Source organism: Zerene cesonia, chromosome 15, assembly GCF_012273895.1.
Source record: "Zerene cesonia ecotype Mississippi chromosome 15, Zerene_cesonia_1.1, whole genome shotgun sequence".
Lineage (NCBI taxonomy): Eukaryota > Metazoa > Arthropoda > Insecta > Lepidoptera > Pieridae > Zerene > Zerene cesonia.
In genome coordinates, this window is record NC_052116.1 from 2808525 (window position 1) to 2823887 (window position 15363).

At 32.1% G+C, this 15363-nt stretch overlaps 1 protein-coding gene across 1 annotated transcript in view; it reads right to left on the bottom strand.

Moving 5' to 3' along the window:
* LOC119832395 overlaps window positions 1-15363 on the bottom strand; it is a 44842-nt gene that overhangs the window by 17598 nt on the left and 11881 nt on the right. The window lies entirely within an intron of this gene.

The window sequence follows — 15363 nt, forward strand, 5'->3', positions numbered from 1 at the left end:
CAATTTTTTAACCAATTCTTACTATGATATAATTATTTTCGGTGGTAGGTATATTTTTTTTATTCCATTATTCTGAGAGTTAACATTTAAGTTTTAGCCATTATCGTAAGAAAGCCGATTCTTGAATGTTCTTAAATATAATTCAATGATCAATTTTCATTACACTATTGATAATATTAACCAAACATTTTATTCAACATTCATTAATTCAATGTCTGTTTTACGTGACGTCATTTCACGTCATCTTCCGAAAAAGGACTATAATGGTCAATGTCCGTTATATATATATATTGTTTGCCCGCGGTCCTCGGTCGATTTCAAAATATTCCTTCCGTTATGAACGTGATTCTAGTATGTTATTGGGCATAAAGTGGTCGATCAAACACACAAAAAATTGAAAACGAAAAATCATTTGAATGAAAAAAATTGTCTTTAACTCATGATTTTAGAAAGATTTACGACAAGATTAAAACCATCATATAATGTGTATGTGAATAGCAATAAATTATTTGAATTTGAATTTTATTAATAGCTATTGTTTTTTAATCTTTTTAATTTCATTGTTAAAGGTACGGAATTACATCGTTTATAAATAAATAAAATGAATAAATCACATTTCATTATTCTATTGTAGAACAATTATAAATTTAATCATTATGGAATCACCTTTACTCAAATATGTGGGATACATTTGTGTTGCGGTAAGAAATTTGTTGTTACTTTTTATCGGGTACGGTATACCTTAATTTATAAGGGAATTTTTATGGTCAGTCATAATGCCTTGCGTTTTGTTTTCAACGTGATCTGTGAATACGCTTTGTAATAAAAAAGGGCTGTTTTTTTTATGTTCTAATCCGGCAATGGAGCTGATGGGTCGCCTGATGGTATGCGCTACCGCCGCCCATGAATATTTAGAGAGGTGTAAAGTCCATACGCCTCTTCAAATACATTGCCGACTGCAAATTGGAAAGGTATTAGGAAAGGATTGAAGAGAGGAATTAAGGAAAGGACTGGGAAGGGTAAGGAAGAGGATATGGGCCAACGGCTCCCCCACTCACCGAACGAAACACAGCAGTATACTATTTCACGCCGGTCTTCTGTGGGGGTGCGGTACTTCCTCGGTGCGAGCTGGCCCAATTCGTGCCGGAGCTTGCTCTACTACCACATACAATACAGTCTGTATTTGTTATTCTTCATGATATAAGTTATAAGATAAGAAAATTCCAGAGACAATTTAGTATTGTTTTCTTCTGGTTTGTTTAAATTTAAACGCTTCCAAAAGATAAAGTTGTAACTAACAATTGCAAAAAAATGCAACTTTTCACATTCAGTTATCATAATACTCGCGATTTGTTACGTTCAATGGACCAGTGATATAATAAATATGAAGAAAAATACACAAACAATTTATCACAAAAAGCTAACTGTGTTGAGATTTACGGTTTATCCATTAAATTTACGAGTTATGGGACTTCCTTCTTCGAGAGTTATAGCCGTGAATGCGTCTAATCACATTTTTATAAATTGAGAAATCGTGCTTTACTTCCATTCAATTTATTATAACTTGTTATTAAAAGGGAAAAGTTTATTTACTAATAACCATAAAACTCTTACAAAACGGACGTAAAATTAAATTATTTTGTCATTAAATTCAACGCTATATTCGTAAAGCTGCTGCAAATTTTCAATTTGGTTTTATCCCAAGCATCCATTAGATCTATTTTGAATACTTCTCTATCTGTACGTCTATGGAAATCAAATACAAGGAAATTCTATGATATCTGACGCGCTGTATACAAGCTAGTTTCAATTAATTCTAACAAGCCAAAATTAATAATGACATATTTGTAAAAGTATTAACGAATTACTTATATTATGGTTCTATTGAAAATATTTTTAACACTCAATCTTTGAGAAAAAACCAACTCGATAAGTAAAGAAGAAAAATAAAGTGATAATTTTCGCAATTGTAAACACAGGTAAAGATTTCAAAAAATTATTATAAGTCGAATTTATACTCTGTATTATTAATATTACTTTGAATCTTAAGTCTAGGATGAAATACGCTTATAAAATATTTACGCCCGTACTCGCCTCACATTGAACATTATAAGATTATTTCTGAAAGCAGGGGGCGTGTAATACTACCATTATCGGCTCTTTAATGTACCTTTAACATATATTTTATTTTACGTATACCTACTTCTCAAGAGCTCAGCGCTAAAAGTAATTTAGCTATTTTTTTTTTAATATTTGTAACCCATATATAACCAGGACCAATTTGATTTGACCTCCCTGTTACGTTTTAGTCTATGTTAGTACAATGTAGATTCTAATAAAACGAAATACAAATGCAAAAGGTATAAATATATGGCGATTGGGAAGTGTCTTTTAAAATTTTACATTCGTCTCTGGCTAGATGTATTTTAGAAATCCAATTTACTACCAACAACGGTTAAGCGAGAATGCATTGATATTATGAAACTACTCACATTTGTTTGAAACATGTTCTGGCTATAAAAAAAAATATTACACACGAAACCTATAAAATAGAACATAAAACGCACCCTATCGCGTACGCATCCAATTAAACAATCGATATACAAATAAATCCAAATTGTAAACTAGTTTATACATCACATGTGCATGACCACACAGCTCAGTAATAAAATCGGATAAAAATATTTACAAGAACCAGCTGTTGATCCCTTAAGAGGCAAACAACGGGTCATTAAGGGGAAGTCATTTATTTTTAGAAAGATGTATTTCATACGAAGAGAGGCGTAATAGACAGCACGTGGCATGCATCCCGGTATTGGTTGCAAGTTATGAGTTATGGCGAAGTATGAATGACCATTTATTTCTCACTTTTAGTGTTCAATGTTAAAAGATATTTTAAAATTTGTGATTTTTTAAAGGATAACCGTATAAATTCGTACAAAAGTTTTTCACGTCACAGACATAACTTTATTTGTCACCAAATCAAAAAAAGGAAGGAAATATCAAACAGTTGTGTCACAAGCAATGATACCAAAATGATCCCCACATCACTGACGACCGTTATAGTACATAATCACATACATTTATCATAAACTATCATCTCACTATGTAGACAATATCTACTATTACACAAAGCTACAACAAAGTACTTTCTGCTTTGTTCAGTAGAGGCCATTGTGAAATATAACTCGTCAGTGACAAGAAATCCTAACCCATTGCAAATACGCAAATAGAATATAGCACATTTCCAATACGCCCACATTCATTGCATTCAAAAATAGCCAAGTCATCGCATTTATACCATTCGGGTAGCATGTGCGGTTAACATGCATCCTACTTGAGGGGAACGCTTTAGAATAATTAAAGTCGAATGGATACGACATAGTTAGCGCGTCATCTATCTCTGTCAACTCAAGTATGGCATAGAATTACAGGAATGGATACGTAACAACCTTTATATATTTAAATTGTCGAGCTAATGCGTTGAGAATGCGGCGATTCGTCCCTGGATTATTTATGTACTGTTTCTTTTAAATGAATCACGTAATACGGTACGACGCCTGGGGTATTTGTAATATGTCTAATTCAAATTTAGATTGAATTGTAAAATTAACAGACAAAAGAAACAATCTTAAACATTTTGAAATATTCGAAAACCATAGAAATTACAGAATGTAATTTTCGCTGTCTAATTTTTTCACTGCTAGTATCAATGTTCATTTATTTTTATGTAAAACAACACTGACTGCAGTTCTGAGTAATTGCACTTTTGAATAATTGTCGTCTCATTAATTTTAATTATATATGCAAGTGAAGCTTAAATTAATGTTCAATGATATAAAGGCAACATTTAATTATAAGCATTAATGCAATTTGATGACAAAAAACAAGTATATATTTGTAACTAGCGGTTCACTCCGGTTTCGTACATCGTACTCATATTATAGCACGTAGTAAATATTAAATATAACTTACTCTTTCATTGTGTACACATCTAATGATATAAGAATTTTTGAAATCGGTCCAGTAATATCTGATATAAGTGGGTTTAAGATATATATTAGTCGTACAGAATAAATTGTAGATGAATGTAATATCTATAAATCGCCTATTTTCATTTTGAATTTTATAAGGGTAGAAGTATAAACTATTTCAGTTAGGTACAGCGTAATATTTATAACTTGTGATACTTGAAAGTTCATCCGCTCCATTCCTAACCAATGAACAATGTAACAATAAAGAGTATTAAAAGCACTTCGAGATCAAAGCGTAAAGATACCCATGAGAATGAAATGAACGCCACAAAAACATGTTTGGATAAACGAACAATACTTCGTTCGTTTGAAGTCAACCGTACTAAACCAAATTATTTATGTTCCCAGGAATCACTCAAAGAGAACGTTTTACGGCCGTCCGCGTCGGGGAAAAAATCCTGGGGATCTTTGACTTTTATGGCGAGAGAACGCACTATGCTATCAATGATTAACGACTAGCCATGTATGGTCAAACTGACGGATTCCTACTTGTAATGTAAACAAGAGACACATGTAGTTTAACGACTTGTTTGGACTGTAACAATGCTACTTTGTCCCAAGCAAGTGTTCATTTAGTTATAACTCTCATCTAATTATTGTGGTATTTATGTATTTGCTTGTCGCTGAAGGTTCCGCCTGCGAAAAGAAAAAGATATATCTCTCCAAAAAAATTATGTAAAATGTTGCCACGACCACATAAGGTTTGCCCTGTATAAAATATATCCATAAAAATAGAATAAAGATGTCATGTAGAGCCAACCTTCTGAATTTACATGGCCTAACTCTACCGACCCAAACTTCACAAATTCTTCACATCAGTCAAAATAGTAATCGGAATTTTCCCCACATAGATCCCGAACTGTGGAATTTCTGTGATAAAAACTACCCTTTTTCACAGTTACATAACTATCGTTTCTCGAGTCAAAACATATAACAAATTTCATCCAAATCGGTTCAGTGATTTATGTATGAAGAAGGAAGACAGAGTTATTTTCGCATTTATAATATCAGTAGGGAAGTCCGGATTTTTGTATTACATAAATACAATTAATTAGTTAATTGAATTTAAATTTAATTTTTTTGTAACATCGATGCAAAATAAAGAATGTAAGAAATTAATTAAGAAAATATAATAGCTTTTGGGATATAAGTTAAATTTTATACACATCATAAAACCTAAAATATGTAATATACACAAAAAACCTAAAAAAATATTACAAACTAAAAGTTTACTCTTTGTCAAATAATCAAACTTATAACTATATATTTGAATATCTATATAAAAAAGCATCACACTTCAACACTGATTTTTTGCGAGACTCTAATATGAGTTAATGTCAATCAAACTATAACAATTTCATGTTTAACTTGAAGTCTGACTACTACTTTAACTTAAAGACTACGGTTTTTTAATATATAGAGGGATTCAAGAGGAAGGTATTAACTATAATAACATCTTTTAAACTACTCTGAATTTAACGTATGCGAAACAGCAGAACTAGTATCTTATTAAATGTAAAGGGTGCTTAACATAATGTTTAAAGTTCTATGTTGCATTTGAGCTATTTAAATAATTAATAGTTGAGTGCGTAAGAAGCAAAGTTTTCTCAGAACTTATTGACTGAATTCCGCTTAGAAGTGAAATATGTCCATTACATCCACACATCCACCGGGAACTTTCTTCGCGTTAGTTTAACCAACTTGTGCTATAAGTGTTTGTGACGCGGGGTTAACCCTCACGGCTAATTATGGCTTCTTCATATTCACACCGTGTGGGCCCATAATTATGCTTGAGTGGCCTCTCTGCTCGTTGTCTTTGAACGTGTATACAATATCTAGATACTTTAGTACTTAGTATATTTCAGTAGTTTGGTAAATACGATATTTTACATACTTAGAGGGCGATATACTTTTCCTTACCCTTCCCAATCCTTTTCTTTATTCCTCTCCTTAATTCTTTCTTAAACTCTTTTTTTCTTTCTTTCTTTAATTTGAAGTCTGCAATTCATTTTTTTTTTTGGGAGGTGGTAGCGCTTACCATCAGGTGACCCACCAGCTGTATTGCCAACGATGACATAAAAAAAGAAATTTATATGCCTATTTGCTTCTGCTAGCCCTTCCCAGTCCATTCCTTCTTTCCAGTCATCAATCCTTTCCTTATCGCTTATCCCTCAAGCGGGCAGCGCATTCTCAGAGGTCTGAGCCTCTGCGAATGTTCATGGGCGGCCGCTATGGCATAAAAAAAAATCTTCCCCCTTATACCTTACCACCACGTCTGTAAATTGAAACCGAAAATTTTAACGCTTATTATTTTATTAAAGGTCATTCTTATGTTCAGGGGCAGTGATGTTCGCTTACCATCAGGCCGGTTACTCGATGTAACGTAACTCTGAAATTCCTTATTTGTTCTTATTTACATTCAAATTTATTTTTACATCTAGTTTAAGAATAAATAAGTATCAATAGTTTTAAAGCTCTTGTTAAAAATCACTTTTTATCATTATGATGTGCTGCTTTTAGATCTTACAATATTCTTAGTATGTAATATTTTATGTATGTATATATAATATTTGTTATCTATGTAGTATGTGTATTATTATTATTTGTATGTTTATATTTAAATACATGTTTATATACGTTGTGCTACTTTAATAATATATTAGTTATTGCTTTGTGCCATCAAATCAAATCAAATCAAATTTATTAAATCGCGTATATGTTAAACATTCCTTTACAAAAAGGTTGCCTGGAAGAGATTGCTCTTGAGCAATAAGGCCGCCTTATAGTGCATATGTGCCTGTATGGTCTTTTTTTTTTTACAATGTCAATTTATTTTTCGGCAATATGTACTGTAAAGAATAAATAAATAAATAAATTATAACTTATGTTCAGCCTATAGACAGCACATTCGTAATTCCGCCTGTCCCTCTTGCCCATTTTGTTTGGTCGAAATATTACCAAACTGCTATAACCGTTATTTATTTCTATCAATTGCTACGACTACTAAAGATTAGACAATTTGAGAAATATGCAAATTTCTTGTGATACAAATAGCAAGCACGCTGATATATGCAATAGTATCGTAAAGATATGGTGTAAAGATTTATAATAAAGGTTCTTTTTATGCACTGTACCAAACATTACACTACATAATCAACACTCCAAATATCAAGTTTGGTTTGAAATCTTGTATTATCAAAAAATCCTACTTCCTACTAATATTATAAATGCGAAAGTTTTTAAGGATGTGTGTGTGTTTGTTGCTCTTTCAAGCAAAAACTACTGAACTGATTGCAATGAAATAACATATAGGCAACTTTTTATCCCGATACTCCTTCAGGATACGGACTTTCGCAGGTGAAACCGAGGGGTGTAGCTAGTTAAAAAATTTGAAATTATTCGCATCGTTTCAAGAAACATATACGAAGTAGAATTATTTATCAGTATTATTTTGTGAGCAAGCTTATATATAATATAGACAGGATTTTTAAGTTTTAAAATAACTATTACTTGTTATAGCCACAATGTCGTAGGAAGATCATAGATTTTCTGATAAAACGGGCGAAACGAAAGAAAATATATTTGATTTTATTTCTTAGATCCACAAAACACTCAGAACTATTGAAAGGGCCCCATTTTTTAATAAACGAGATCAAGTGGTAAACTTTTATACGTACTAAGTAACATTTCATCTAATCTACTTCTGAATTACGATATTCTTTCAATGTTCTGTTTTTAATATATTTAGCAATTCATGGTTTATTACAAAACAATCCGCCAAGATCCAACGTCAATCCCAAATTATGTTACCAAAAAATTTATAAGTGGAAATAACGTATCTTCATTTTAACTTTGAAGTAGATTCATTGGATTTGTCGTTAAATATTTACAAACGGACGGAGATTGCAGGTTCGTCGTATATAGTTCAAATCGTTATCGAGTCTTTTTCAAAGACATGGAAGTCCGAACGATTGTTTATATTTTTCATTCTCAAATCCATGCAAGCGTAGTATGATCATACTTATCGATTTAGTATTCATTATTAAGTAGAAACTTATAATAATATAATTCTTTTATATAGCAAGAGATAAAACAGTCATTTCTAAATATTTCCGCAACGTCTGGCTGACGTTTTCACAGTCAATGCATAATAAGCCAGCGCCGCTGAAAAGAAAGATCCCCGAGGCGCTACACAAATATAGATGTACGTGACATGAAGTACCGGCTTAAAATGTAAAGGGTGGTTAAAGTGTAAGTCGCTTAGTCACCCCTCCACTTGTATCAATATTTTCTTAGCTACGTGAATTTTTCTATTCATAGGTGGCGAACCCATTTTACACGCTGTATTTAAACTTACTATTTCAGTATTCGATTTGTGGGTACAGTTTATATTGTTTTGTTGACTGTACAAGTATATAGAAGCTGTTCGAGGCGTATCACTTTGTGGACTATGGTTATTGTTCAATTGAGGTGGTTATACTGATGTGCCCTGTAAGGTAGATCTGTTTTTGGTTAAGTTTCACCGACAATCGTCGTCTTTGTGTCTTACAATTATGACAGAGACTATTAATTATTTATTTTCATTCTCATTCTCAAGTATCTGTATAAACATTATGGGACTTGGTATATTTTCATGAGTTATTCGCTATTATTTAAATACAACGGAAATAAAATTTGGTTGGTAGTAATGGATTTTAAAATACTGATTAATCGACTTCAATTCGAGCATGCTTTTTGATTTTGTAAATCGTTTTTAACGTTCACGTTAGTACCTAATCTTGTACTTTTATTGGAATATAATTAAATTGAAATAGTTGAGATATAATTAAATAGAAAATAAAATGCACATCGTTTTTAATAATATTTTCAATAAAGCAAGGCCCGTCATAACTAACAATGGTGTTATGAAATGAATACCGAATAAACGGGGCATGGTAAAAATATTTTCTGTCATCAATCGATTGTGAATGTTTGCAAAGCAGTAATAATATAAAGCAATAATAGAATACAATGATGTTGAAATTGAAAATTTAGTTTATTCATAAGCGGAGGCATAATAAGGACAACCACAATACCATGAAAATATTATTCTACAAAAAAGGTTTACCGGTTTTCACCACCTAAAAGAAACTAATTAAATAAATATACACATTTACTATAGTTTTGTCATAAAGTCATTGGTGGTGAAATTTAATGACTTGCTCATTTTTAGTACGTAAGTTAAATGAGAATTATAAATAATATAAATTAGAATTATTTTATCTTACTTTTAGATGTTGGGAATGTCGGTGGCCTTTTTGTGAGAAAGTTATACAATTTAATAAGTGGCATATTGTATAAACATTGTTATATCATATAGAACAAATTACTTTAATCATTATGATTTTGATGTGAAAATTATGCAAAAGGACGGAAAGAAACTATTGCTACACAACAAGAGATGAAAATTAAAAAATTGAGATCATGCTAAATATTAATATGGCTTATGATATGTGGCTGTGGTGTCTGTATAAAAACATACCTAATCGCACATAGAAAATCCACATATATTCATTGATCCAAGTCATAGTGGAATATTTTTATAAATCATTCAAATGTTATCGAATTTATAACATAATACATTGTGCGGCGTCATTTGAATACAAATAACAATTGCTGAGTTCCATTGAAGCGAACGTGTTTTGTGGAGTATGAAATTCATCTCAGTGAAGGCTTTATCGAATGAATTAAGTCCCCAAATATATGGCAATATAACATTATTAGTAGCTACTCATTTATATACTGATTGTTACAAAATTTAATTTTTTAACGCGTTTTTTTTTATTTCTATTTTTAATCATCTACCTCCTCGTCCAACCGACGCCCTGTAGACTCGTTTTTGCAAGTTTTTTTTTTAATTTTAACAGCTGTTATAGGATACTATCCAAGACAAAGCCAGAAACCCAACAAGAATTAAATTCCGGTCAGCCATTTTTATTATAAGTGCGCTCACCACTCATACGTAAGGACTCGACTTTCTTTTGGATTTTAAAACATTATTACTAATTGCATTATTTTATTTAGTATTGCATTGTGGATGACGGATCCGTATAGTTTTTTCCTACACCTGTATTAGCAGGTTTAAAACAGTAATTCAGATAATATGGAAAACATACTTCATATATTCGTACTATTTCAATATCAGTCTTGACTATGTAAAAGTCTTTTTATCAGCATACATAATATTAAAAACATTTTCATGTTGATATTTGCTAATGAGCAATTTTACAGATTGATTGACAAATATAATATAATCAATTTATTTATTACAACATGAAGCCTTTGGAGGGTTTGGTTTCATTTAAATAATTGAAACAATAGCGTTATATTTAAGGTAGGTAAGTTTATTAAGAATAAATTTTCTAAATAGACGTTTTAAAGTTTAGCTACTTTATAATTGAACCATATAACATTTATGGCTTCCGATTTGTATCTGTTTACTATTTGATATAGAAAAAATATCCTTCCGATTTGTTTTCGGAATAAAAACCTATAAAAGAACGCGTGGAATGCTTTATAGTTTATTCTGCTTGTGAGTGAGCAATATTTCACTTTGACAGATAGCAATATATAACAAAATTTTCTTTGATCGCAAGAATTTTTGGGGATGTATAAACAAATGTGACCTACTTCCGATATTATTGAGTTCACGAGAGATACTGCAACTAAGCAAATGTAACAATTATAACCGTCGCAGGATGCGAAGACTGAAAAAGATTATATTTTGCTGATGAGTTTGTAAGACGTGAGTTTAGTGAGTTTTAGCATGGACGTTCCTTGCATATTAATTTAAACGTTACATCTCTAAAGAAACGATTTAAATATATAAAATATCACAGAAAATAACTGAGGTAGGTTCAGATCAAGAGATAAATATAGGGCAATTTTGAAACGTGTGAATTTTTCAATATATTTATTGGTTAGAAGGGATAAGGAAAAAAAAGTCGACAAGGATCGGGCTAAGTCACACATGAAGCGTAGAAGTAGAAGAAGCCTGTAGTAGAATGTGGTATACCTACTATTTAACGCCTATCTTCTGTGGGTGTAAAGAACCTTCGCCAGTACGAGCCAGCCCAATACGTGCTGAAGCGTACATTGCTTCTACACAAAAATATATTCAGTTGAGATGTTTGATGAGTATTTATAAAAATATATTTTTACTTTAAAGATGTTAATAACACAAAGAGAAACACTCGATAAATAATAGAACAATTTACTTTCAATTTTAATTCGAAACGGATATTTTTGAGCGAAATCTAGATTAAAAATAGTCGAGCTAACTCCAAAGGAATTTATATATTAGTAACCTACATTCAGGGATAGTGTTTAGAACAATACTCGTGTTATGTAACAAAACGTGAATTTGCGGTCAACTATTGTTTAATCACCAGCTATTATTCTTATGCGGGAAGTATAAATGCTCAAGACTTTATAATTATTCAGATAACTGCAATATCAATACCATGTTATTCTACCAGTTTCTGCAAAAAAGGCCTGACGTCCCTGAGGGAGGAGGTAGGTATTTCGAATTCTAAAACAAGTCCAAACAACATCAATTCCCTATCAAATACTAAAAGAATCATGTCAATCGGCTGAAAAGCACTGAGTTACGTAGTACCTACCTTCGTTTTGGTAACGTTTATTGAAAAATAGAAAGGACAATAACCTTACAAAATGTTTCTCGACATCTTTTGATGTTCTTTCCTGAAATGTTCGTTATTTTGGTTTGCTTATATCCTAAGCCAAATAGGAGTGGTTAAAGCAAAACTAGAAATATATTGTAGTACGTTAGACGGCGACGGAATTGTAGAGTGCGCATTGTTACGAAAATTGTTGAACATTTCCCGATACCGTTACGGTCGTGATTTGGTGCGAGGTGCATAGCATTTCATTCTAAATAACGCTTGCTATCTTCATGAAAAATTTTGAAATTTTTTCCTTCTAGAAAGAGTTCTAAATCCTACTATGATTACGGTGAAGTTGTATGATTATTTTACAAAAATTTGCACATTAAAAGTATGATAATTGAAGGTCCATATGTGATAATATTAGTAACTATGTACAAATTTAAACTCATATTCCAACTTTCGTATGCCGAATAGTTAAAACCCCCAATACACAGTCAAGGAGCGAATTCTAAGGGATGCTTCGAGCAATAACCATTCAGCATCGTTATAATCGAGTTCATATGTAAGTCCTTAACTCGATTAAAAACAAACCAATTTCTCCATTGAAACTGAGTTCACTTATCATAGCTAATAGAATAAACAAAATATTTATCAACCTAGAAATTAATCTTTACCAAAATTTTGATTAGTAACTGAATAAAGTTAACCTTCGTCATTCCTACAATAATAATTTAACAGTATTGATAATTATACTTAATGTATAAAATGATCGGGTCACAAAGTTCTTCCCATACTCCTCCTAAATATTTGGACCGATTCTCATGATATTTTGTTCACATATCGTGTAGGTCTGATAATAATCAGTCAACATCAGGTAGTTTAATTTATAAAATTTTATGTATAATTATAGTGACACTGACAAGTGACTCTTTAAGCGCATTCATCTTGTTAAACGCAGAAAAGCACAGGCTTAAGATTTGATCTTTATTTTACTTGAATCTAGTTCAGTTAACGTCGATGAAATGCACTTCCAAGCGTTAAGAGCGCTTAAACGTTTGAACTCGTTCTAGCGCCTCTGATTCCATTCAAAATCACAGATGAAATGGACCCTAAGTTTCATATGATCATGATCAATTAAGGAAGCATTTTTATTATTATAAAGCATGAGCCAAAGGCTACCCTGAATTAGAGTCATAGAAAAATAAAAATGGAAATAAACTTTGTTCTTTCTCCAGACCTAATCTAAGAAACCCAAGCATTAGACCACAATATTCCCGAACAAATAGTGCATTATCTAGCCAGTCGATTACGTGGCCAGTCAGATAAATTCGCTCCATTATTCTGCCAAAAGGACGTTTGTTCTGAGAAGATTATACGCGCGTCTTGTCACGTACATACCGTGGAGCCGGTGCCCGATTCCGTCCGGAAGCATGTTCCGAAAGGCTAAAAGTATTATTTCACACATGAAGAGGAATCTATAAGCCGAATGTCCATTTGAGGCAGTATTTGGGTCGTGTGCGGCATTTAAGTCTCCTTTTACGTCTTAAAACATTTCGTATGAAGATCGATTTCTTCTGTTGTATTGTTGTATAAGCGAGTGTGAGTGTGTGTAGGTTAAGTAGAGAGATTTCAACCATCCCTTTTTTGTAAAAAAGATAATGTTCTAGGATTGTATTGTAGACATTTCAAGGTCATCCATTTTGAAATTCACAAATTATAAACATTAAAACTTACAGTTCTGACTATATTATTCAAAAGGCTTTCAGAGAATATTAGTCTAGGTCCCTTTTTAATCTAGGGGACTGAGGCCAATCACTGAGACTATTCAACTATATAGAGTATAAAACGAATATTTGCGCAAAGACAAGGAAACTCCAAAGTCCATGTTCTTCAGTCCATCTTTCTCATAGTCTTTTAGTACGACAGAGGTTGTATGTTTTATTTTATATCTTAATAAAAATTATTTTTCGTTATTATTTGAAAGGAGCCAACAAAATTTATTTTGAAATATACATTATGTTGAAAGCAAAAGTTGAAGTGGAAAGAATTTTCTCGAAAGGCGTTAATTACATCAAGTTTTATTTCAGAGAATTTCATACAAACTTGAATACTCTCTAAATCACCCCTTCTGAAATATTTGAATTTGTTTCTTCCCAACAGATACTTTAAAAAGGGAATGTCAAAAGTTTTGTGATCTCCTCGATTTAGGCTTTGCGATACGGTATGGCTTTTAAACAATTAGTTTAAAAGCCTATTCTGATTAATATACTCTTATATGTTTAGTCGTAGACCTATACCTAGGTAGCCTAAGGTAACTCAAAGCAGATTTTTTTATTCAATGATAAAGAGGTCATTAATAAATGTGACTATAATAAATTATTTTATTTGATACAAACTGCTCTTTCAAGCACATTTCAAAACGGCAAATAGTATCAAACAAAGGATATGACTGTTTGTTACATTTTGGGTTAAACAATCTCCGGATATAAAGGGATTTCCTACAACCGCAAAATTTTGTGCTAATTCATTTACCGGTCTGAAGTTCTGAATCCCCGATTTAGTGGTTACATAACATTCAGAGAACACTGGAGCTACGCACGCAAGTTAATGTGCCACTAGTAATCCGCCCTTGCTGTGTTTGTATGAAAATTAGTTACCATTTCCAAATTTAGCTTGATCTCAACGTTATGTACAGGGAATGCGTTGATAATAATAATGGATAATATATTGGATAACATATTGTATATCCTCATGATAATACATAAGCAGTGGTCGCTCAGTGGTGAGAACTTCGGACTTCAAAATCCATAAGTCGGTGTTCGAGACCGAGCGAGCGTGCAGGAAATAAATTGATTTTTCAATTTATCTGCACGTGTGGATAACATCACCACTGCTTAAAACGATGAAGGAAAACATCGTGAGGAAACCGGCATGTCCAAGAATCAAAAGTGCGACGACATGTGACATCTGCCAACCCGCACTTGGCCAGCGTGGTGGATCATGGCCTGAACCCTCATAGGAGGCTTGTGTCCCAGCATTGGGAACATATATGGGCTGATGATGATGATATCCTCATGAGATTAGCATAAAGATTAAACAAATAGAAGTGAAGTATATAGTATGTGCTCATTTCCTTGGGATAAATCTTGATATGCGGGTGGAGCCGGGAGAGTCTAGTTATAGAATAAGGGTCATTAAATTATGTTAATCAGAGAAAGGATTACAGTTTAGTCTACACTTTGCAATTTTATTAATTTTAAAAATTTTATTAATATTTACATCAGCAAGTTTGTCGGTCTATGGCATTGTAAAAAGTATCTAAGTAATACCTTAATTTAAAAATAAATACTCTTGCTAATTGGAATGAATGAAACATTAATTAACACTGTTTACCTTATTTTTAATTATGATTAGACGAAAGTTTCCTTTTTCTTTCTCAGACTAATTGGGGTATTATTCGGAAGATTTGCCTACAACTTTTTTTGAATGGACTATTTTTACACGAATTATTTTTACATCACACAGACACACGTTGCATTATTAGGGTATTCCTTTCACGCATTTGCTTCTATACCCAACCCATATTTTATAAATGTCTGTTTATAATAGTGTTCTAAGAAAATTTCATTCCTAGATCCTTATAGGAAGCATAGGTAGCCCGT